The following is a 26937-nucleotide window of genomic DNA, read 5'->3' as shown; positions in this document are numbered from 1 at the left end:
ACGTAAGTACTAGCTCTTGTTGTCATTTCTTTTGTCGCCGCTGTCCTTGTTAGGCCAAGGACCTGGAAGACGATGTAAACCTATTAGTTATCAAACATCTCAAGGGGCGCCTGGGTGGCTCAGTTGGTTAAGCATCTGACTCCTGATTTTTGCTCAGGTCATGATCTCACAGTTTGTGAGTTCAAGCCCCACATCAAGCTCTGCACTCACAGCACAAACCTACTTTGGACCCTCTGTCTCCCTCTCTCTGCCCCTCCCCCTCCTCAAAAAATAAATAAATGTAAAAAAAATTTTTTTTAAATAAAAAGACATCCCCTCTTGGGGGTGTTTGTCAATGGAGACTATTCCGTATTCTCTCTTGGATATTTTATTGGCTGTTTTCAGGAGGCACCTACTACTTCCTTCAGTTGTCTCCTGAGGAAAGTGGTGGTGAAGTGGGTGCTTAAGAAGAATGATTTTTATCAAGGTTTGGCCCCTCAAGGGACAGTCTTGTTGTGACATTCCCTTTTTCCCATCTGAGGAGAGGCAATCTGTCTGTTTCCCTCCTTGGTCCGTCTAATTGGCAGGGAATCATGGGAATTTGCACAGTTGGCTTTGAGGAAGTGTTTCAGCTTTAATGTTGTCAAACTATCTACAGGGGACCAAGACTGCTAAACTCACTTAAAGCCCTAGCATGAGCTTGAAGGCACCTCATTTGGAGAGAAGTCCAGGCTCTTTGCTCTGGCCAAATTTACAAACTTGCGCAAATTGCTTAAGCTCTTCTGGCTTCAGTATCATCTTCAGTTTGTCCACAAGAAAATGAAAAGAATAGCAATTTATAGGATTGTGGTGACATTTAGAAATAATGTGTGCATCACATAGGACAGTAACTTTGTAAATTAATAATAAGTATTGTTATAATTTCTTTGCAGTATTTATACCATGGAATAAGGCTTTTGTTAAGTTTCTACAAATGCTGCATTCAAAATCAAACACACCACACACACACACACACACACACACACACACACACTTTCAAAACTAGTTAAAATATGCACAGGAAAACAGTCAAAAGGAAAAACACAACATATCAATAGTCTCTGTTTTGGGGTGAACTGCTTCTACAACCCAAAACTAAAATAAACATAAAAAATAACTCTAGAGTCATCTTAGTTTCAATTACCCAAGTGATGCCTGATGAATATATTCTCATGTTCCCCTCTTCTCCTTAACAAATATGAGCACAGTTAGGATTTTTGTGTGAGGTATTTTATACCTTTGACTTTAGTATCTTTAATTCATATATATTTCCCTAAAGAAAATGTAGTGCATCATTTTATACATTTGCTCTAAAAATGGTGTTATCCCATATGTGCCATTCTGTAATTGGCTTTTTTAAAGCAGCATTGTATTTTTGAAATCTTCTCATACTGCTACATACGAATACAATTAATTCCTTTGAACTACTATGTTTAATTATATGAATATGCCATAATTTTCTTAATAGTCCAATTTTGATGGACATTTAGGCTGTCCTAATTTTTCACCCTTATAAGCAAAGCTACGGGGAATCCTGGTGTGTCCCTCTCCTTTGTACATGGGTGTTTCTTTGAAACGCCTGAGATCTGCTAGAAGGGTCCTATATTTATCTGTAATAGACACTATCAACTACCCTTTGGAATGACTGTACCTCTTCTCTGGCACTTCACCAACAGTTACCTTTATCAAATTTTAAAGTGTTTTCCGATCTGATGGGTTAAACAAATCATACTCTGTTGGGGTTTTTGTTCCTTGTATTTCAAAATAATTACATATTTACAGCAAGTTGCAAAGATAGTACAGAGAGGTCTGTGTACCTTTCAGTCAGTTTGTCCCAATGGTTGTAGCTTACGTGAGTAGAGTACCATATCAACATCAGAAATTGACATTGATATAAAGTGTGCATAGTCCATGTCATTTATAGCACACAGAGATTCATCCACCATGCCACGATCAAGATACAGAACTATTCTATCAGCACAAAGATCTCCCTCCTCTGCCCCTTACGGTCACACCTGCCACCCCTACCATCCCTAACCCTTGATTGCTACTTCTGTTCTCCATTCCATAATTATGTGTCATTTTGAAAATATTATATAAATATAATCATGCAGTAGATGACCTTTGGAGATGGGCTTTTTTTACTCAGCAGAATACCCTTGAGATCCAACCAAGTTGTTGCTTTTATCAATCATTTGTTCCTTTTTATTGCTGAGTAGTATCCCATAGTATAGATTACTGAACCGTGTTTAATAATTTACTTGCCATAAGGGGGCGCCTAGGTGGCTCAGTCGGTTAAGCGTTTGACTTTGGCTCAGGTCATGATCTCACAGTTCGTGGGTCCGAGCCCACGTGGGGCTCTGTGCTGACAGCTCAGAGCCTAGAGCTGCTTTGGATTCTAAGTCTCCCTCTCTTTCTCTGCCCCTTCCCCGCTCCTGCTCTGTCTCTCAAAAATAAATAAAAATGTTAAAAAAAATTTTTTTTTAATTCAATTTATTTGCCATAGGACCTTTAAGTTGTTTCCAGTTTGGGGCTATTGTAAATAAAGCTGCCATAAACATGTACTGGTTTTTGTGTGGACACAACTTTTCACTTCTCTGGCGTAAATGCAGAGTGCAATTGATGGCTCATAGGGTAAGGTTTCAATTTTTTGAGAAACTGCCACACTATTTTCCAGTTTGTTCTCTATCTCTAAGAGTCTCTTAGGGGTGCCTGTGTGGCTCAGTTGGTTAAGCATCTGACTTTGGCTCAGGTCATGGCCTCACCATTCATGAATTCAAACCCCATATCAGGCTCTATGCTGACAGCTCAGAGCCTGGAGCCTGCTTCAGATTCTCTCTCTCTCTCTCTCTCTCTCTCTCTGTCCCTCGCCTGCTTGTGCTCTCTCTCTCAAATAAAAATAAATAAATAAATAAATAAATAAATAAATATTTTTTAAAAAAGTAAAAAAGAAAAAAAAGAGTCTCTTGGGGCACCTGAGTGGCTCAGTTGGTTGAGCTTCAGACTTGGTTTTGGCTCAGGTCATGATCTCGTGGTTCGTGGGCTGGAGCCTCACATCGGGCTCTGCTGCTGACGGTGTGGAGCCTGCTTGGGATTCTCTCTCTCCCTTTCTCTCTCTGCCCCTGAACTTAAAAAAAATCTCGTTTGTTTTCCTCTCTTCTCTTCCCCCCTTTCCCTATATTCATGTGTTTTGTTTCTTAAATTCCACATATGAGCTAAATGATGTTGTCTTTCTCTGAATGACTTATTTCACTTAGCATAACACATTCTAGCTCCGTATCATTGCAAATGGCAAGATTTCATTCTTTTTGATGGCTGAGTAATATTCCATTGTACATACAACTACAACTTCTTTATCCATTCATCAGTTGGTGCACATTTGAGCTCTCCCCATACTTTGTCTCTTGTTGATAATGCTGCTGTAAACATTGGATTGCATGTACCCCCTTCAAAATTGTGTGTTTGTATCCTTTGGGCAAATTCCTAATAGTGCAACTGCTGGATTGTAGGGTAGTTCTATTTTTAGTTTCTACTTTTTTAATCTTTTTAGCTCTTTTGTCATACAGAGACCTTTAAATTTTAGTGCAGTCATTAAATAACAAAAAATATGGGAAATACATCAGTATGTATCAATGGGATGATGGGATACTACATAACTATTAAAAACTGTTTCACTCTAAACCAAGAAATTTCCACATCTAGTTTGGAACTTCTGTTTTATAGATTTCCTATCCTTTTTCTCGGTCCTTTGAGGATATAGAGGATTGGTAACAGAAAGTATTCCTGTTCTGTTGTCTTCCTGAAGAATGATTTCTTCATATGTCTTTCAAAGCTTCTTCCCTTTTTTGCTAGAGTATCACTGCATAATTGTAGTGTCATTTCTTTTTATTTTATTCTTATTTGATGGGGACAGCTCTATCCAGATATTTTAATTGCCCAATTATTACATATTTTTCTCTGACGTCTTCTCCATCTCTTACCTTTGTCAGTGTTCTTTTGTTTTGTTTTGTTTTTAGAGAGCATGTGCGTGTGTGAGTAGGGGAGACAGGCAGAGGGACAGAGGGAATGAGAGAGAGCCCAACTCAAGGCTCGATCCCACGACCCTGGGATCATGACCCGAGCTGAAATCAAGAGTCAGATGCTCAACCAGCTGAGCCACCCAGGCGCCCCTCTCTGTCTGTGTTCTAATAGTTTGTGTTCTACTCTTTCCTCTTGCTGGAGCAAGAGGAATTGTATCCAGGATTATATTTAATTATAGTTGGTGAATTTAATCTCTGGTTCAGTCCTGTTCCCTGGAATTCTGTTAAAAGTTCTAGTGCGTCTTGTTCTCCTGAGAGATGCCCTCATATTTTGAAGTATTACCCCAATTCAAGCTTAGCCACCAAATCATTGTTTCTGTTGGAGACAATTTGCTCTAGTTTTAAAAAATTCCCCTGGCAGGGCACCTGGGTGCTTTATTAGGTTAAGCGTCTGACTCTTGATTTCGGCTCAGGTCATCACCTCATGGTTCATGAGTTTGAGCCCCGCATCAGGCTCTGTGCTGACAGCGGGGAGCCTGCTTGGGATTCTGTTTCTCCCTCTCTCTCTGCCTCTCTCTTTCAAAATAAATAAATAAACATAAAAAAAGATCTCCTGATTTACATGCTTCTCCCCAGCTGTGAATGCCTCTTCACTCCCAGTTCAAGTGAAATAATGAAAGTAAAGGTTTTGGATATGATGTACCTTCATTCCATCCTTGGGGCTTTCCTTTCAGTCAGAGAAAAAGAAATGGGGAGCCATACTGGTTTCTTCCTTCACACCTGAGTACTATTTATCTAGGGTGCCAAGGAAGAACTCCCTGGAAAGTCATGATTCATTTTCACCCCTGGGTGGCATATCCCATTTCCAAAATGGTAGTAGAATGGGAGAGGGCACAATTAAGGAGACTTTTGTCTGTGCATCATCTCCACAGAATTCTTTCTGGAGGGATTTTATATTGAGGCAGGCATCAATTTCCAGAGTCTTCTGTTTCTAGACACCTTCCAAAGTTAAAACAATGCTCCTATACCATTTATTGGGTTTATTTATTTATTGTCCATTCCATTTCATTAAGTTTGGGATGAGAGAGGTATTATTTTTTTCAATGTTTATTTAGTTTTGAGACAGAGAGAGACAGAGCATGAAAGACAGAGGGTCAGAGAGAGAGGGAGACACAGAATCTGAAGCAGGCTCCAGGCTCTGAGCTGTCAGCACAGAGCCCAATGCGGGGCTCGAACTCACAGACCGTGAGATCATGACCTGAGCCGAAGTTGGAAGCTCAAACGACTGAGCCACCCAGGCGCTCCAAGAGGTATTATAATCTTGTATCTATTTTTCCAACTTTCCCCAGAAGTCTCCTGAATGAAATTTAAAATGCCCTTTTAATTCCTTATGTCTGACATTGCTTGTCTGTAACAAAGAGAAAGAAATGTTTGCTTCTGTTGAATGACTACTACTAAGTTTTTTTTCTATGAATTATGCTCTCATAAGCTGAGAAAATAGTTGAAATAATGAATAATGAACCAGTATGAAATCCATTTTAAGGGTCAACTTTTATTTGCTTCTTTCAGAAGGTTTTTCTCAAATTCTCTTACCACATTGATTACTCACATTACATATGAACTGGGTTGCCAATCCTGTATTTTCTTTCCTTCTTTTCTTTCTTTTTCCCTCCTCTCTTTATGATCACTTAAGTTTCCCATTAGCTTCCAAGGGAAATCTGCATCTCTCTGTTATGTTCCTCTAAAACTGCTTCTGGTGGGAGGTATATCTTTTTCCAGACATTTCTAGAAATTTAAAATTGCAGGTATGAACTTATTTCTTCACACAATTTTAACACTAATTGCCTTTTATACTTCTTCTTTCCTGAGAGCATATAGAGAAGCCCCATGTTCTCATCAGTTGTATTTCTTTTTTCTTTTTTAATGTTTTATTTATTTTTGAGAGACAGAGAGACAGAGTGCAAGTGGGGGAGGGGCAGAGAGAGAGGGAGACACAGAATCGAAAGCAGGCTCCAGGCTCTAAGCTATCAGCACAGAGCCCGACACGGGGCTCAAACTCACGAACTGTGAGATCATGAGCTGAAGTTTGGACGCTTAACTGACTGAGTCACCCAGGCACCCCTCATCAGTTGTATTTCTGAAATCAGTTGCTTGGACCATCTCCTTTAGAAGGAGACCTCACTTCTAAAGGCAAGAGGGTTGTTTTTTAACAGGATACACTTGGCCTAACCCAACTGAACAGACTTTACTAATGTTGCATTTTCATTGTCTCCTCTGCAGTTTTAAAATAACTGCCCGCGGGCCCAATATGCCACTACCAAAGTCCCATTCCTTTCCCTGGTTGACTTCTACCAGTCCGTAAGCTATCAGATATGGTTTGATATGGTTTTCTCTGGGAAACCTTTCCTACTCCCCAAGCCTCGATTAGGTGTTCCTCATAGGAGTCCACTCCCATAACAGGCTGGGTTTGCCCTTATGTGCAATTACTTTGCGATCACCTATGTCTTATCTCCATCGGACAGTACATCCAATAAGAAAGAGACTAAACACCTCGCTCAGTGCTTTGCACATAATTGCCCCTCTGTGAATATGTGTTTCATGACTAATTTTTTAAAAACTTAGTAACATTTCAAAAGTTTTTAAAGTGCCTTGAAATTCAAGGCCAGTGTAGACTTGCCAGGTTGGTTCTCATCATCCCATCCATCCTTTGTGGCTTATCAGAAGAGATGCATATATGCCTTCAGTTGACAAAACCATGATCAAGTAAACCAAAATTTTCATGGAGTTTAGAAAAACACTAGAGCTAGTTCACATTTTGGGCCAGCTGAGAAGCCACAGTTTTCATCACACTATTATTAATGTTGTTGGTGTTGTTTTTAACCAATCACCATTAGGCCCTTTGCAGAATTCATCAAAGGCGCAGTTTCTGTCCTGAGGCTTTGGATTTTATCATTCCGCTGCCTGAAGTCCTCCATCTGTAAAGGAAGGGCAATACACACCTACCTCGTAAGGGTGTTGAAAATTAATTAGGCAATGGTCAGCTGTCTTCAATATGAAAACGGGGTGTAAGTGCATATGTTCCATGTCTCTTTTAATTACACCCCCTGTGTGAGCAAGGTAGCTAAGACCCCAGAGCATTTGGATTTGCAAGGGCTTTGGAGGCAGTACAAAGCTTGTTGCCTCAATATAAAGTATCAGTAGGAGGCATTAAAATGTCAGCACCTTTTCAGGGATTTTGTTCATTAAAATGCCTGCAAAGGAGTACACTGAATGAGTGACTGTGGACCAAGTCATAGCCTAAGCATTAGAGCAAACAGGAGGCTCCAGAGAGATCCAGGAGCACAAGGAATAAGCATTTTAAATGGTGGGTGAAGTGGTGAGAGGGGGCTCGGGGAGAAATCTGAATTTGCCAGGCACTCCTGCCCCACAAAGCCACAGTAGATCAACTTGACACTTCCCGGCTCTAATTTACTTGCTCCTCGTTTTGATTTCACGGCATTCCCAATTACGCAGCTGCCAGGAAAGGAAGCAATGCAATAGCAATATAGAAAGACCAGGCCACTTCTTTTCGGACTAGACATTTTCTGCACAAAGAGCCAATGGGTCACATCTTCTGCCGGTTTGGAGATGCTTCCAGGACAACCAAGCGCGGTCCTGAGGCAGCTCAGTCTTGTCGGTTTCCCTCTTTCCTCAATGGCCATGCGGTTTCTCAGCTGCCTGGGGGATCATCTATAACAGGCCATTTTATTTGGTAAATGTTTCCCTACTTACTGAAGAGCATTCATTATTAATGACCAGAAAGGGAACCCCTGCCTCCAGTGGCAGAAGTTGATACATTTGCTTTGTATAATTGCCGTGTATAGTTAGCCATGTGGTCGTTCGGCGAAAATAAATTGCCTTCTTCCCATAAGAGTCTCCCCGAGTGTCACGGGAGAGCTAGAGGGAAGTTGGCCGCTGAGACTAATCTCTTAGCTAACGCAATAGACGAGTCCAGAAACAGAAGGCAGATGGCAAGTTCGAGATGAATAGCATTTTTTAATGGCTTCAAAATAGCTCTGTCTGTAAACGGCTTTGCTGAATGACAACATGTAGTGCGATTTATTTTATCCATTGCTGTGTTGTCAGACCTTCTGAGAACTGTTCTCGGGTTCATCTATTAAGACAAAAACTGATCTTACTTCAAAGGCAGGGGAGGGACATAGAATGATAGGAAGGTAAGAGGCGGGTAGAGTAGAGGGTAAGAAGAAAACCCTACAATTATTTACAAATACATGGCAGATATCCTTGCAGGGCAACAGTCACTTGTAGTTTGGCGTTTGAAGAAAATAACTCCGTGTTGAGATTTAAGAGCAGAAGCTGAACTCTGAACCCTGAAGTGAAATAGGCCCAAGGTCTAGGAGAAAAGGTCATGATAAAGATAGTACACCCTGGTCTGTCTCCAATTAGTAAGAATTCACATTGTACTGAGGAGATTAACCCTTGGCCATCCAAGCCATTGATTTGGGAAATGGTATAGATGAGAACAGGAGGCCTCTCTGTACAATCTCAGGGAATTGGTGCTAATTGAGCGAGGAAATAAGTTCATACCTCTAATTTTAAATTTCTAGAAATGTCTAGAAAAAGGCCTACTTCCCATAAGGAGTGGATTGAGAAGACTATACTTGAGTGTTGACATAGAAAATACTAGCATTTTTTCAAACAAATTAGTGGATGTAATCACCCTGAAATTAAAGAATAATTAAACAGAGGAGAAATTGGACAAGAACAAGAATTTTATGGTTAGAGCAGATAGTCACAGACCAGTCACGGAGGAATTAGACCATGGTCAGACTTCTCCCCCACCTTCTGTTCTGATGTTGGAAGTGAAATGATGCCGAAAGCTGTTCTTTCTTACTCTGTATTGCATCAGTCTTGTAAAGCATACACAGGTGCTAGTAATCAGTGACCACTTCAAATTTATGCTTGTTGTTTTAATAAAGCATTATATTTGGATTGGGATCATTTACTCTCTCTCTTTTTATCTCTTTACTCAAATCTGAAATAAGCCCAGCTTGTTTGCCCAAATTATTCAATTCAATTTTATAGATATTTATTGATTTCCTGCAATGCTCCAGACATTTGTATACACTGTCCACAGTTTCAAGCCCCAAACTGGGTCAAAACTACTTATTTGTATGGTGAGATAAAATATTTGAAATTGAGACTGTCTTCCAAAATTCCTAATTATAAGCTTGATGCCAGGAGCTGAAAAGAAAAATAAGAAACTCCTGAAGAGTTTGCATGCAAAGGAATTAAATAATTACAAAAATAAGTATAGAAGCCAGAGTAAGAAGGATGCCTGGGCGGCTCAGTCTGTTGAGCATCTGACTTCAGCTCAGGTCATGATCTCATGGTTGGTGAGTTCGAGCCCCACATCGGGCTCACTGCTGTCAGCACAGAGCCCACTTAGGACCTTCTGTCCCCTCTCTCTCTGTCCTCCACTCATCTCTTCCTCTCTCTCTTAAAAATAAAACATTGAAGAAAAAAAACAAACAAAAAGAAGGCAGAGTAAGAGAGGTGCCCCAAGAGGGCACAAATAAGGCTGTATGGCTATTTTATTTTCAGAGTCCCAGGTCCACCACTTACTAATCATGTGACATTAGGTGGTGACACTAGGCAGTTTGCTGACACTAGGGCCTCAGCAAAGCCTGTTCTCCATTCAAAAGTAGAGATAATAATGTCCAGTCAATAGGTGTTGTGAGGGTGTAACACCTTGGAAAGGTGCCTTTCACATAATAAAATGTTTAAATGCATCATGCATTCAAAGGAAGAAGTGACATTAGAGCAGGGGAATGTGGATAAGGAAAAAATAGAATTTTTTTTCAGGGTGGTGTTTCAGATGTCCTAGGGATAAAGAGGAAGATGTGTTGGGGAGAAAGGAGCTGTGTCTGTACAGAGAAGAGTCATTCCAATGTTCCAACACCATTTAGGTGTTCTGGAACAAACACCTACTCAGTTGAGTGATTGGAAGGAGAAAGAGAAAGAAAAGAGAGCCAAGAACCCAATCTTGGGCAATGCCAATGTGTAAGAGGAGGAAGTACACACAGTGAAAACAGAGAGAAAGAGTTTAGGGAAAAAACAATAAAACAGTGTCACAGAAGCCAAGACAGGAAAGAGTATCAAATGGGAGCAGTGGGGTCCAGTGCCTCAGTGAGAAGAGAAGAGAAGGAAAACCAAGAGGAGGCCAGTGAATTTAGTAATTTAGTCAATGATAGTCTTAAATGGTGATTCTATAACAAAATTATACTTGCCTGGCTATGCCTGTGTCTCCTATAGAGGTTTCATTTATTATGTTGTATCTGGAAGGGCTTGGCCTATTCAGGCCACGGACCAAGGCCTGACCCACGTACCATGAGCAGGGTGGACATTTGGGCATCAGGAAAGGTGGTAATTCAGCAAGGACAATGAAACTTGAAAGCAAGCAGGAGAGGATCGTTAGCTATCACTTTCTTAAGTCTGGACTTCAAGAGGAGTTTGAGAAGGACTTGAAGAAGCTCCTAGATAGAAGAAAGATGCTCCTTGCCACAGGGAACTAGCAGGGAGGCATCCTCGGGCTGAAGGGCTATGAGGAAGCCTAGCCTACTTTGCTGGGCAGGTAATTTGGCTTCGGGTTATTCCCTTATTCACCCCAAATCTTCAGTCCTGTCTTGTTGAAATGTTTCTGGATGGTCTTAGTTGCTCTTCACGGAATCACTAAAGGTGTTTTCTGACCTCATCCAGACTGGGGTGTTGGAGAGGGCACGATACCTTTTGAGGCCCGCGTAGGGATGGCACCCTCAAGGAGAGCAACCCCACCTGAGAGCCAGAGTTCAGGAGAGGCCAGAAGGAAAGATAGGGAAACAGGGTCCATGGGCTGAGGGATAAAGAAAAGGTGAGAGACTGGCAGCTTCTGGCCTCCCCCCCCCCCTTATTTGGTACTTATGCACAAAACACTGATTTGGGAATGAGGAGGCAGATGGGAAGTGATTTCATGATGAAGGACTCATCACTGAGGAAGACACTCATGTTTTCAAGGAGCCTAAGAAAATAGCATGGTTTATATCCACGGTAATATCCCTTAGTTGCATGTTTGTGAGCAGAGCAGAGGTTTTTGCCCGCAAGGGAGACCGAACATGCAAGATACAGAGGGGATGCTTGAGGACCTGGGGAAAATGGAGTCCAGGGCTCAGGTGAGTGGTCACACTAACAGTGTTGGTGGGATTGTAAAATGGTGCACCTGCTATGGAAACCAATATTGAAGTCCTCAAAAAATTAAAATTGAAGTACCATATGATCCAACAATCCCACTTCTGAGCATTTATCCAAAGAATTGAAAAATCAAGATACCAACAAGTTATTAGCCCTCCCATATTCAGTGCAACACTATTCACAGTAGTCAAGATGTGGAAACAATGGAAATATCTGACAGATGGATACAGAAAAAGTAATACATACATCTGTATTATTATACTATTTAACCTTTAAAAATAATGTATGACAACATGGATGAACTTTGAGAACACTGTGCTAAATAAGCAAGTCACAAAAGGACAAAATAGTATATGGGTCTACTTACATGAGGTACCTAAAATAGCCAAACTTATAGAAACAAAGAAATAGGTCTCCAGTGACTGACAAGGGAAATGGGTAATTGCTAATCAATGGCTGTAAAATCTCAGTTATTCAAGATGACTAAGTTCTAGAGATCTGTTGTACAACATTGTGCCTGGAGATAACAAGACTGTATTCCACACTTACAAATCTAAGAGGATAGACCTCATGGTAAGTGTTCTTCCCACAATAAAATGAAAGAAAGAAAGAAAGAAAGAAAGAAAGAAAGAAAGAAAGAAAGAAAGAAAGGAAAAAGAAAAGAAAAATAAATATCCTTGTCACATGAGAGAAACCTGAGTGGAAAACTAAATGTAAATAATTATTTTCCTTTTCATCAAGCTTTGGGGAAATGTCATGTGCCTTGTTACTGCTATTAATGAAATAACTGTGCTGATGAGTCTGAAGAAGGTATCACTGTAAGCTGATGGCTTTTTCAGATGACACCTCACTTACTGGTCTCTCTGACATCAACAAAACCCTCCTCTAAACATCCACATGACAAATGAAGTATGGTCCATGAAAGGAGCGAGCCAGAAAAAGGATGGCAGCTATTATCTGAAATACTAATATTTGGTAGATGAGTTGACATTAGGGAGTGATAAACACCCTCTCAGGACACCTACAAACCCCTGAAGTGACAGCAAACAGTGCACTGTAAGAATCCATGACAGATCTTGAGAAGGCAAGCCGCCAAAACTCTAACAAGACGTTTATGAAGGTGTTCCATGTCATAGAAATAGAGGGAATTGACAGTCATTGTATAGGTCTTGTGAGATTACCCAGTATGCTCTGAATTTTTTATGTAGACAACTAATAACAAAAGAGATGTGATGACGTTAGAGGGAAACTAGCAGTTAACACAAACAACAAAGGTAGATGGCGTTGCTAAGAATGCTTTGTGTGACTGAATAATCACAAAGGGGACAGGTGGACAAGAAAATAGTTAAGATATTTAAAATCCCAGGAATATATACATATATATATATTATATATATATTTGACATATGGATGTATATATGCATATATACATCCATATGTATTACATATATATATATATATATATATATATATATATATATATAAAATCTATCATCTATCATCTACCTACCTACTTATGTATCTATCTACATGTTATTGTAGCCCATTCATTCTCATTGCTGTGTACTGTTCCACTGCATGAATATAGCACAGCATGCTTGCTTATCCACTCTACATGGATGGATATTTGAGTTGTTTTAAGCTTGAAGCTGTTATAAATAGTGCTTCTGTGAATATTCTTGTACATGTCTCTTGGTGAGCACATGTAGTCCTTTCTGTTGGGTACATACTTACGAGGGAAATTGCTGGGTCATAGGGTATACACATATTTATCCAGTTTGAATAAATCCTAGCCCAATTTTTCATGCATCTCTGCATTCCTGCCACCATATTGCCCTCCCATGCCGACTCTGAGCTTGGTCAGTGACTTGTTTTGGCCAATGGGACAATAGAAAAGTTGATATAAGTAAAGCTCATAAAAGCACTTCTGTGTTTTTGCTCTCTCCTTGCTTCCCTGTGATGACAAGTCCAAGATGTGGGAGCCATGAGGAGAGGGGCAGAGTAATCCTGGACAAGGCCATCCTACTAGCCAGCCCCCAGCCATCCTGCCAGCTGACCACAGATGCATGCACAAGCCCAGATGAGATTAACTTAACCTAACCCAGACCAGCAGAGCTGCCCACCTGGCTGATAGAACCTGCGTAAATTAATACATGTTTGTTTGTTTGTTTGTTTGTTAAGTCACTAAGCTTTAGTGTAGTTGGTTACAGAGCAATAGCTAACTGCCATACTCTCAGTTATGATTTGCAAAGCATGGTGCCAGCTCACACTTCAATAGTGTCTGAAGCTCTGGGGTCCCCACACCCTCCTCAATACTTGGTATAGATTAAACTATATGAAAGTGTTGATACGTGCTTATTTCTGACCTGCAAAAAATTGGAATTTCATATGGTCTAACTGAATATTTGATTTTTTTTTTCATTTTAATCATTCTTGGGAGTGTGTAACAGTATCAAATCGTAGGTTGAATTTGAATTTTCCTAATAACTAAGTATATCAAACACCCTTTCGTCTGTTAACAAGCTGGTGATATATCCTCTTTTGTGAAATACCTGTTCAAGATTTTTGTCCATTTTTCTATTGGATTAACCACATTTTGCCATTATTTGTAGAAATGAGTGCACACACATGCACACACTGATATGAGCCCTTTGCTAGATATGTGTATTGCAGATATCTTGTCTTTTTTTTTTTTCATGTTTATTTATTTATTTTGAGAGACAGAGCATGTGTGCAAGAGGGGGTTGGGGGCAGAGGGAGAGAGAGAATCCCAAGCAGGCTCCATGCTGTCAGAGCAGAGCCTGACACAGGGCTCTATCTCATAACCATGAGAACATGACTTGAGCCAAAGTCAAGAGTCAGATGCTTAACCGACTGAACTATGCAAGTACCCCATATATATCTTGGTCTTATTTTGTGATTTTCCCTTTCACATTTTTAGTTTTGTTTTGGTTTTTTGGTTTTTTTTATTTTTTTAATGTTTAATTATTTTTGAGAGACAGAGGGAGAGTGAGTGTGAGCGGGGGAGGGACAGAGACAGAGGGAGACCCAGAATCCAAAGCTGGCTCCAGGCTCTGAGCTGTCAGCACAGAGCCCGACGTGGGGCTAGAACTCATGAACCATGAGATCATGACCTGAGCCAAAGTCAGATACTTAACAGGCTGAGACACCCAGGCACCCCCCTTTTCACATTTTTAATTTTTTAATAGTACCCTTTGATGAACAGAAATCCTCAATTTTAATGTAATTCAATGTACTTATTTTTAACCATCATGTTTGTCAGCACTTCTTTGCCTACCCTGAGGTCATGAAGGTATTCCCCTATTTTTTCTTTTAAAAACTTTGTTGTTTATCTCTCATGTTTAGATCACTGATCCACCTGGAATTGATTTTTTTTTAAGTATGTTATGGGAGAGGGGTCAAGATTCACCCTTGTCCCAAATGAGTATCCACTGCCCTGGACATTTGTTGGAAAGGCAGTGAGTTACAGGGTCTGGCTTTCACAGCTTTCATGGGGAGGCAGCCTGTGTCAGCTGGAGCTAGTCCCAACTCTGCCACCAGCTCACTGACTCTGTGACTTTGGGCAGGTCACAAGGGCTGTCTCCATTTGCCTGTATGTAAAATGATGTTAAATCCGACAACCTCCTTCATTCTCCCAGCGATGTGGGGTCCAGCAGAAGTGACATAGCACTCCAATTATGTGTGGCCTTATTAGTTCTGGAACCTCCGGGAACATATGTAACATACCTGAGTCCCAATTTCCTTACCTATAAGATGGGAACAATCATACTATATGCAGAGCTCTTGTGAGAATAAGAAAAAAAATGTATGAGAAGTTCTGTACGTGGCATATTATATCGTTCAACGAAAGGTACCACCTGTTGTTGCTGTTCATAGGCATGCTGAAGACATCGAATAGAATTTGCCTTTATTCAATTTTAGTGAAAATAAAGTTGGCGCCTCCAAATTTAACTAGTAATAGAAGTTCACATACAAGTTTGTTTGGCAATACAGCTGACTAGCTCTGTGATGGCAATCTTAATTTCGCCTCATTCTCCTCATTCCTAAGAGATGTTATATAGTAAAGAAAGCTAGAAAGAAAGAAAATTCACACAGTTATAAAAAAAAAAAAGCAGCTTTCTTGAAATTTCTTTCCATTATCCTTGAACTCAGAAGTTTATCCTAAACATTTGTGGAGTCCAGGACAGGACAGGTGACATGATACTTGTCCATGATGAATTAAGCGTTACGTCATCAAGTTTCTTCAAAGAGTCTGACGCAGGACATTTCTGCTTCCCTGATTCCACCCCATCTAAGGAAGCACCACCCCCCCCCCCACCGCATTCTCATCTCATTACCATTTACCTGATGTATTTCCCTGCCTTTTCGCATCATCCACCTCCCTTCAACTAGAACGTGAAGTCCATGGGAGCAAGAGCTTTAATTTATCATGTATTTTCAGCACCTAGAAGAATGACTGGCACATAGCACACATTCAGTAAATATTGTTGAATAAATGAATGAAGGCAAAATAAGAGTCATATCAAAATATGTATCAAAAGTCATAATGACATACATCTAGGTCCATGCTATATTTAATGTGACATGGAAATCAATAATAAATGCTGGCTAAAATACCTCTGTCAATCCCAAACTCCAGTTATTGTAGATGTTCAGTAATAACATTACCACAAAAATATTAGCCCTGTTAATAATCAACACATTTTTCTCAAGTGCACCTTTGGGAACTATGAAAAGGAAATTGATATTTCCCACACACATATGCTGTAATTGTTGGATTCTTTTTTTTTAAGAATGATTTAATAAGTATGGTTACTGCAAATTGTTCAAAAATGTTTTTCCTTTCTTTAAATAAAAACAGACATGGGAATCGTGTTTTTACTATAAACAAATATTAAGTTTTACGTGTTGACTATTAGAAAGTTGTTCAATTTTTCCTTTACCAAAATAAATTGTTAATTAAGATAGACAAAAGCCAGGAAATATTGAAGTTAGTCATTTAATTTCCTTACTAATTCAGAGCTGCCTGGAGTCATTTCCTGCAGGAATTTCACGTCTTCCCATTGAAGTGTTCCAGCAGCTGGTAACCAAATCATCAACTCAGGCCATGGGTGATTCTCCAGGCTCCAATTACAAATCAGGTGGGTTGTTTTTTTTTTTTTAATATTCATGATGGAGCCAGATCAACTTTAGAAATAAATCTAAATGCCTTCTCGAATGCTGTTTCTGCATTGCTCTGAAGAAGCGATTTGATCTAGTGGGAGAAACTGAAGGCAAAGAAACCTAACTTCGGAATTTGGCTCAGTCACTAATTAGTTGTATGACCTTAGATTTCACCTCTTGTGCCCTAATAGCCTTGTCTACGTGAGCACAATAACTCAAAGTTTACCTAACCAAGTTGTTTTTAAGATGGAAGGAATGGTAGTCCAATTCTGAATGTAGCTATGTGCATGACTCCAAATATAACAATAAGCTGGTAATGTTCATAAGCTTAGAGAACTTAGCTTGTACTTCATTGGGTCTCCCCTTGGTGAGTGCAAGGTACTGCGCATGCAACAGATGACAAATCAGAGAAAATCAACATCTTTGGCAGTATTGGGAGGAAATTGATCATTGTTCCTTGTAGGTGTAAAATGCACAAGCTCTTTCCTCATTCCTAAGTTGCCTATTTACTTGGGAAGCCAATAAATTAATCACACTATTATTTTTTTTTTTTAAAGAATGGCAAGAGATTTGACCAAACATGTACAGTACTGTGTTGCTGAATCTGGGGTGGGGCTAGGGGGAGAGTGCAACCAAGGGTACATCCTTTCCTTGTCCAAATGTTTTTCTGACTGAACCAGTCAATTGAATAAGGAAGGACTCTGGTAATAAGTCATATTTTAAGAGTTTATTTTGTTTATTTTGGCAATTAGAAGGAATAAAGCAGTCTGCATATTTCCCACGTTGGGTGAGTACACACTGACTTCTGGAGAGCTTGAATCAATAAGCTGAAAGAAAAGTTCAAACTCCAATTTCAGAAGAACTTGGCTTCTGCGTGTTAAACTATGGATTCATAGATTCTTCTGCCTTGTGGGTCTTCTGCTCTCTGCTGTCCTTGACAGCTCGCACCAAGCTGATCACTGGGGACATCAATGGACTTCTGAATGAAGACATTGTCTGACAAGTATAATACACGAGCATGAAACGCATACTATTCTACTCTTTTGAATATATTACATTTATTGAGAACTACAATTAAGTTATGTATTTTTATCAGTAAAGCACTTTATTGATTGTGGACGTGAAGCTGAGTTCTTTCATGTTTTGGTCAGCTCCAAGGACACATGCACCTAGTGGTTCAAAACAAATTGACCGGCATGATTACTGAGCCTATGATGAATTGTAAGTGTATAGAAATATCGAACATTGGGGTGCGTTATTCTGTACAACATTTGTTCTAATTTTGTGTTCATTTTAATGATAAATGAAACAAATTAATATAAGTATTGTGTTCAGGATCTGGAGTCAGACTTTATGGGCTTAAATTCTATATACATGGCATGGATTTGAAAATGCTATTGAAGTTCTCTGAGCCCCAGTTTGCTCATCTATAAAATCATGATCACAACAGCATCTTTCTCAAGCAGTAATTAAAGGCATTCAGTGGGATAGTCTAGATAGAGAAAGGTGCTTGACACGTAGTAAGTCGTCTGTAAATATCAGCTATTAATATTATTATCATCATTGTCATTTGGACGATCACCGTACAACGAAGTATCACATGATTTTGCAGTATCTGCATTTAAGGCCACGTTGATGCCAAGAAGCACCTGCATTGTCACAAGTAAATAAGAAAGGAAGAGAGGTTGGAATTAATACAAAACGGATGCATTCGTGCCAAGGAAAGTGCAATGACGTGATGTTTTATTGTACAAATGGTGGTTTCAAAGTGGTTCGGGGTGGGAAAATGGAGTGGTGACAGAGCAAACCTCAGAAGAGGCATGCTGAGAAACACTGATGTTTGTTAGAGTGTAGTGTAAATAATGTTGGGGTAACGCCTGATTGTATGATTCTAATATATTGGCATGTGCCCACTGTGTACAGGGCACTTGCTGGGCACAAACAGTGATAGAATGTAAGCTATGTCTAGTTAGGGAAGCTAGGAGGAGTGTATGGGATGTGTGTGTGTGTGTGTGTGTGTGTGAGAGAGAGAGAGAGAGAGAGATCACCACCAGTATAGGGTGGCACTGAGTATGGAGTGAGCAGTATAGAACTATAGAACTATAGAACTATAGAAACTATCATAAGAATTCCAAAGAGGGCCTGATTGCAGGTGGCTGAGATTCGGTTTTGTCGGGACAAGAGATTTGAGGTAAGCCTTAAGTAAAGGTGGTAGAGGGCATTCCAGTTTTGGAAAATGGGTGTCTAGAAGTAAGGAATAGTGTAAGCAAAGGAGGCAGCTATTTCCATTATATTCAGTCGTCTGTTGCTTAATTTAGAGCAAAATATTAAAATAAAAAAAAACTTGCCTAAAACGAGCAACATATTATGTATTGGTCAGAAGTTCACCTTTTGCTTCCACAGTGGCTATGACATAGCTTCTATGTGCTCTTCCTCCTTTGGAAACTTCCAAGTAGCCTGGAATCATGGTACCTCCCTCATTTTGATTAGTGAACATCGCCCCAAACTGGCAGTTCAGTGATTTAATTGGCCTTTTAAGTGGGTTCTCAAATGCCAGTGTTTTATAAATTGGACGGTCACGGATTCTGTCTCAGGTTAATGTAAAAGTGGGTAAAATTTTGTCCATGTTTAATGTTTCTCTTTACATGTTTTTCTGATACCTACGGTGCCTACTATTGCTTATCTGCTAGCAAATTCCAGAGGATAACAAGTTAATGATTAGTTATCAAACAAATATTAGTGTAAACTCAAAGAACCATTTACACTGAACTGATATGTGTGTCTGCATGTCCATGTTAAAATTTTGTAATATGGACATATTTCTTGCAATCATTTTTTTCAACTTACATTTTGGAATTAAATATATCAGAATTATGTGGTATTCTGCCATTAGTGTGGTGCTCTCTATAAAGAGCTGCGTGATTTCCAGAAGCTCCTCCTTCACCTAAGTTTTGAGAACTAGGGTCTAAGAGATAAGCTACCTCAACTTTAAATGGAATGGTAAACATGTGAATTTAAGCTTAGCGTGACAGATGTATTTACCACGCTGAAACATTTTGCAACATAAACCAGGCCTTATATCACCTGGTGGTGAAGGAGTTAGCAAACAGATTACAGTAGTAGAGCGGCTTCGTCCAAACAAGGAGAAAGTCAGCTAATGGAGACAATTGTCTGATTTACAATCACAAAAAAAAAAAAAAAAAAAAAAAAAAAAAAATCATTTATTTTTTAAAATTATTACTTTTTTTAATGTTTTATTTCTGAGACAGAGAGAGACAGAGCATGAATGGGGGAGGGTCAGAGAGAGAGGGAGACACAGAATCTGAAGCAGGCTCCAGGCTCTGAGCGGTCAGCACAGAGCCTGATGCGGGGCTTGAACTCACAAACTGTGAGATCAGGACCTGAGCCGAAGTCAGACGCTCAACTGACTGAGCCACCCAGGCGCTCCTTAAAATTATTTCTAATGTTTATTCTTTAGAGAGAGAGAGACAGAGTGCGAGCGAGGGAGGGGCAGAGAGAGAGGGAGACAATCTGAAGCAAGCTCCAGGCTCCGAGCTACTAGAACAGAGCCCCGTGCGGGGCTCGAACTCACAGACCGTGAAATCATGACCTGAGCTGTCGAACCCTTAACCAGCAGAGCCACCCAGGTGCCCCAACAACAACAGAAGTTTTAAACACAAAGGTGATACATACTCAAAACCTAATTGGAGACTTAATTTATATAGTTGCAGGAGACACTATTGGTGCCCATCCTATGCTATTTAAAGTATATTTCACACAGTCCCACAGGAGGTCTAGAGAATTGAGTCCAGTTGCCTACAGAGGTACATTTACAGGCTTTCTTCTCTTTCTCGGCTCACTTACTCACTTTACTTCTGAGATCACCTTCTGAATAAACATCCTGCACACAAATCATTGTCTCAGGCTCTGCTTTTGAAGAATTCAAGATATTAGTTTACCTAACAAATACCTCATTGATCCCTGGAATCATACAAGGGAAAGTAACAGTAATAAATATGATCCTGTTAAATACTATAGGTATCATTATTGAGAGCTTACTATGTGCCAGCCATTGTACTGAAAGCTCTCCTTACAGTATCTTATTTAATCCTCACAAGAATCTTATGAATTACATATTATTCATATTATTTTTAAGGTAATAAACTAAAGCTTAAGAGGGTTAGATCACTTATTAAAGGTTACTAGTAAATGACAAGTCAGGGATTCAAATCCAAATCCTTTGTTGGGACACCTGGGTGGCTCAGTTCTTTAAGCATCTGACTTCAGCTTGGGCCATGATCTCATAGTTCGTGGGTTCGAGCCCCGCGTTGGGCTCTGTGCTGACAGCTCGGAGCCTGGATCCTGCTTCAGATTCTATGTCTCCCTCTCTCTCTGCCCCTCCCTCACTGTGTTCTCTCTCTCTCTCTCTCTCAAAAATAAATAAAAAATTAATTTTTTCAAATTCTTTGTGTTTTTTCTATCAACTCATGCTAATGTGCCCGTCATATATTGATTTCAATCATAATTTTGACAAAACTACAAATTCCAAAGAAGCATGTTTGTAACAAGTGTATGTGCAACAAGAGAAAGAAAGAACCTGGTATGACTGTGTCCATCCTCTAGATGAGCTGTTCTCAACGTGTTTTTTGTTGTTGTTGCTTTGGTTTTCTGTTTTGTTTTTAATCTCAGAGGAAAAAGAAGTGAAGCAGTCATGCAGTATTTTTTTTAAACAACAAAATTAAGCTGGTACCTATTTTATTTTTACCCCAAGCATCTCGATTCTTTGTTTTGGATCATAAAGATTTGTCATTAAAGAATCTGGTCTTTTAAGTATGCAAGTTCTCAAACATGTAGTGGCCTGGGATCCCAGACCCTTCTTTGGCTCAGCACTCGGGCTCCTGGCCCCCCTGGTGGTTCTGCTGACTGATCTCACCGGCTGACCCGGGACTGGAGTGGAAGAGTCAGGAGACATAGAAGCCCCGGCCCCTGTGTCTGCCCTCCTCATTGGGAGCAGGATCCCTTAACAGTCTTGGTGCTCCTGCTGCCTTAGTTTCCCCATCCAGAAATAAGTGGGGTTCCTGTGATCTCTAGTTTTGCTTAAATTTCTCTAGAAAATCCCTGAAGTTTTTCTTCCATTTCCTTATTTCACAAATGAGACAGGAACATGTTTTTTGCTGGAAGTGATACATGAGTGTGGCAAGGCTCCCACGCCACTCCAGAAAAATCGTGGTTTCTGCTGTCACGGGTTTAGTGTGGATCATCCCAGTCCTTTTCCCATGCAAGAAACTTTTGTGTCTTGGTGGCATGGTATCGTGGAGCCCTCAGGATAGACCGGTTCCAGAGCGTAGAATTATCTTCCATGTATTTGGGGGAAATGGAGCCTGTGGCAAAAGAGAAAGTGAGTTACTAATTGGATTTATGGCCATTACTCCCTGAGCAGCCCTCTGCCCTCGATAATCTCCATAGCAGTTCAGATAGGATCTCTCTCTCTCTCTCTCTCTGTAAAAGATCCAGAAGACTCTGTAAGGAGAAAGCTGGCACATCTCCTGCTCACCCAATAAAAAGTCAGATTGTTATTAAACAGTCCCTGAGGCTACTGTGATTTACATTCATTTTAATGGTTCTCTTTGTAGAGCAGAGCAGTCCCTTTAATGGGGGATGCCCTCTGGTTCCTATTGGTTGCATTTAAAATAAATATTCCACCATCTCCAGCTGTCCAGCTCTCCTTTCAGGCTTTGACCCGCCACAGAAAGTACAGAGACTTGATACTTGCCCCCGAGAAGCTCTCACACGTTCAAGGACGCTCTACACCAATATGTGTGCAGCAGAGAGCTAGAGGTGGAAGGGTTCAGGTACCCAGCATCGGGGGAATGTAGATGTATCCTGTGGAATAGAACATAGCACTCAGAAGCAATGAGCTAAATGGACATAAAGCGACATATAGAGAACTCAAAATCTTTAAGTAAAAAATAAGAAATAGAATAAAACAGAGAGTGCAATGCCACATATACAATCTAGCACACATTTCTATATAAAATAATGCTACACATGTATTTTCAAGGACACATACCCAAGGATACGTACCAAACAGAGTAGTGTGGTACCTCTAGGGGAGAAAGAAATGGGGATGGGAGATGAAGGAGAGAAACCAAAAACGAAAACAGACTCAGCTCTTACAAGGAATGGTGAATTAGCGCGAGGCTAAAACTTAATGCTTTGCTCCTGAGAGGTAGTAACAAATAAATAATGAATGAAAAGAAACCACAAAATCACTTGCCTTTTACTTTTCTTTAAATTAAATTTCACCACCAGCAAGCATTTACAGACCTCCTTCTAAGCCTGTGACATGATTCAAGTTCTCTGTGACCATGGGACAAGTCACTGGCCTCTCTGAACCTCAGTTTCTTCAGTGGAAAATATAACAAAAAGGAAAGGGAAAATGAGTGCTGGTGCTACCCAGGTTACAATGTTGTAAGTTCTGTAAGACAGCAGGGTTTGTAAGATTGAAACGAGGTAATATCTGAGACCAAGAGCACGTGGGCACTGCGTGAGTGTCCGTCATTTTCCACTGGGGAGAACGGGAGCAGAGTGGGACCCAAACAGGGAATCGCGCAAAGTTCTCAGACATTTGTTGCCAACTCAGCTCCAGGGCCACAAGAGGCAGCCGCAGGTGTTCATATAATGTTCAACTGTTGTCTGCTTTTGTATGGGAGAGAGAGACCTGTAGCCACAACACATCACCGCATTGGTTGTCAGAATTCATTTGGCATAACCAGCACAGGCTGCCGGTTTAGGCAAAGCTGACCTGCCCCTTAGGAGCACCTGACTTTAAGCATCTGACTTCAACTCAGGTCATGATCTTACACTTCGTGGGTTTGAGCTTCGTGATGGGATCTATGCTGACAGCTCAGAGCGTGGAGCCTGCTCCGGATTCCGTCTCTCTCTCTCTCTCTCTCTCAAAAATAAATAAACATTAAATTAAAAAAAAAAAAAAAAAAAAAAGCTGACCTGCCCACACTGAGGTAGGGCCCTTCTTCAAACCGTAAGGCACACCCTCCTAAGACCCAAGGTCCGAGCTCAACACCTAAATAGAGGACAGCACAGTCACCCCTCTTGCTGCCCCCAGGCCCATGAGCTCTCTGTACCTGCCTCTGATCCAAAAGAAGTCCCTCAAGCCTTGCTTTCTATGCTAGAGAAGAAAGCATTGTACTGAGCCTGTCCTTGTTCAACAGAAGAAACAGGCCAGAAGAGCCTGAGAGAATATTCTCGCCCACAAGCTGAGCAATCAAGGCTTCCTTTGCAAACATCAGGCAAACTAGCAAAGCAGGAAGCTGGATTGGGCCCAGGCTCCTGGTCACTCTGGGCAGGTGACGGTCCCATTGGGTCTGGGTGTGGCCTCTTCATCTAAGGTGGAACGGGGAATGTTTGGAAGCACTTTGGGGAGGAAAACCTGAAGGAAGGGTGGGAATTCCCGTGCCCAGGACATGTGAGTTCTGTCCTAGAGATCCCCAGGAGAGCTTTTGGCTGCCTCTAGACCAAGTAAGATATCCTTGGCGGAAGCATGAGAAGCCCCCCAAACTGTCTCCAGCCTCAGGTTGACTTCTGGTGGGTTTTAGGAAATTCTCTTCAGATCAACTCTAAGCAACCCCCCCAAAACTGCTATGAAAACATGAGAAAGGACAGTAAAGAGAGAGCTCAGTCACACAATTTTGTTTTCTTTCCTCCTTTAAATGAGGCATTCCCAAAGTTTCAACCAGCCACAAAGGGGAAGTGGGCATCGACATGGGCTGGTACGTTATTTTCCACCAGTGCATCCCCGCAGCTGTCCGCGATCAGAGAGGCGTCTGTGACCAGTTAATCCTGTGGTGCAAGAGAAAACCTTGGTTCTTTATTTAACATACGCAGGGTACCCAGAAGCTGTAAAAGGAAAGCTGCCCGGGACATTTTAAAGCGAACCCCAGGGAGAACGACTTCAAAAGAATAATGTGCTGTTCCCGGCATCCTCACCCATGGACATCAGCTAGCACCTCCTTCTTCCCCATGTCCTCCAGAGACTTCAAACTTCAAAGTCAAACCGAAGGGTCCCGTTTCTTCACTCTTTAACAAAAGTAAGGCTGGGTACACTGGCCTCCAGGAGGGCGTTTCAGGGTGTCAGTCTCCCCCCGAGCGTGGAAGCTGCCGCAGTTGGGAGCCATGTTTTCCTTTTAACTTGTCATGTCCTTCCAGCAGACATCCGGATTTTCTTTTGAAAATGTTAGTGGACTACACATGAGGCCCTGTTTTTCCTCCCCTGCCCCTGGGAGAGGAGAGCTAAACAGAGGCTATGGAAATGGAAGAAGGCAACATTTTCTGAGCACCTACTGTGTGCCAGGTTGGGGAGGAAAGCATGTTGGAGCGGGGCGAGTCTCAGGTACTCCGGGACCCTGCCCTCCAGCAAAGACAGAGGGAAAATACAGCCGTGGAACTGCCGAATGGAAATTTTGTGTACTGTGAATTAATTCACTAAATGTTTTTCGAGCATCTACTATGTCCCTATCACTGTGCAATGGTACAAAAGATATTTAAGACATAGCCCCTGCCCTAAATGAGCTCAGACTCTGATGGGGAAGCCAACATTTAAAAAATAAAATGCAAACTAACTGCAGTAATAGAGGTGTGCATATTCAGAGCAGCAAAGCTACGGGATCTTCCAAGTGGCTGGGAGGTTTTCTAAATACAGCTCCATCTTCCTTGTGATTTAGAAATCTTAATCCTGCTTCTGGTATTATATTGTCTGTCACCTTAATTATCATATTGTTGAGAGTTTGGAGATTTTCCTGTATTTTCATGGATGTCTAGAATGTGAAAATAAAAAAATTCTAAAGACCTTCTGAAAGAATAAGCATGCCGGAAAGCCAATGGATGTTGGAAAAGCAAGGTCGAAGGCTTCACTCATTAGACAGGAAAGCTTCTATAAAGTTAATTAAAATATGTGGTAGTGACAAGGCCAAGAACAATTCAGTGGAATGTTTCATCCAGAAACCTTCTCATATATATTTAGTAACTTAGTATATGGAAAAGTTTGCAACTCCTATCAGTGACGAAAGGCTGGGTCATTCAATAAATGGTGTTGAGTGCCATTTGCAAAAATATCTATTTTGTAAATGGCTTAGCATTTGCAAAAATATGACACATCTCTCCCACCCTATGTCAGATTAATTCCAGATGGACTAATAATTTAAATATTTGTAAAAGAAATGCTCAGACTTCTAGAATGAAATACAGATACAACCTGAGCTAAGGGCTTCCTAAGAAGGATTACAAGGAAAGAAAGCTGAAGGGCAATGCTGATAGATTATACTCCACATCAAGAAGGGATGTGCAGTGTCACTGTGTCACTGCTTTCCTTTGCCTGGAAGCCAGGGGGGAGGACAGTGTCAGTGAGACACCAGACAGACACACTGACGTTGGAAGGATGAGGGCATGCATATGTTTGGCGTTTTTATTTTTCAATGATGATTGTGTATTATTGTATAATAAAAATTAGAAACATATTTTTTGCAGCAAGTGTCTGGGAATTCAACCTTCAAAGTATTTTTCATTTAACTGGCCCCCCGAAACAAACAACAAAAGCAGTATCCCTGCCAGTTAATAATGCTTTTTCACATACATTATGATGGGTTTTTGTGTTTTTTGTTTGTTTGTTTGTTTGTTTGTTTGTTTCAAAATAACCTAATGAAGTAAACGCTTTCATTTTTATCTCTACGCTTGGGATGCAGAGTGGTATATTGTCTTGTCCAACGTTGCACAGCAAGCAGGAAGCAGAACTGTGAACCATTCCTGGATATCCAGGTACCACGTGTTCTGTAATTTCTGTGACCTCACAGCTGAGACTAATCCATCGTTAAGTTTGTGGAGATGCCTCCTCAGTCTTGGGCCCAGAAGGGGTGAGGCTGGGGCTTCACTGGCCTCGCTAGTCTGCCATTTTCAATGTTCAGAGTCTGTTGACTGTAATCTTGCTGTTTAAATGAACCTGTGCTTATATCTGATCCTTGGCACCCAGGCCCCTGGACAGAAATAAAACTGGATTGTTGGGTACCGTTGAGAAATGTGCCAGAATTGGTGAACGGAAGACAGAGTCCTTATGCCACAGTGTGCCATATAGTTCTGGCCTTCAGCCTCCTCTTCATACAGTAGCTTGGAAAAACATCAGAATTTAATTACCGCCAGATTTCAGTGTGAGAAAAAGGACTTACCTGCAGAAAATAATGCAATTAATGGTTAACCCTTTTTTTTTAAATTTATTTATCACTGAGAGAGAGAGAGAGAGAGAGCAAGCAGGGGAAGGGCAGAGAGAGAGAGAGAGGAAGAGAGAATCCCAAGCAGGCTCCATGCTGTCAGCTCAGAGCTCATTGCGGGGCTCCAACTCACAAATGGTGAGATCATGACCTGAGCCAAAATCAGGATTCAGACACTTAACCGACTGAGCCACCTGGGCACCCCAATGGTT

At 40.8% G+C, this 26937-nt stretch overlaps 1 pseudogene; it reads left to right on the top strand.

Moving 5' to 3' along the window:
• The first annotated feature begins 11188 nt into the window (after positions 1–11188).
• LOC122203113 lies at positions 11189–26624 on the top strand (annotated as a pseudogene).
• Positions 26625–26937: the final 313 nt, after the last annotated feature.

This window comes from Panthera leo, chromosome D3 (genome assembly GCF_018350215.1).
Source record: "Panthera leo isolate Ple1 chromosome D3, P.leo_Ple1_pat1.1, whole genome shotgun sequence".
In the NCBI taxonomy this organism is placed as follows: Eukaryota; Metazoa; Chordata; class Mammalia; order Carnivora; family Felidae; genus Panthera; species Panthera leo.
The sequence above is the reverse complement of the archived record's forward strand: the minus strand, read 5'-3'. Positions and strand labels throughout refer to the sequence as shown.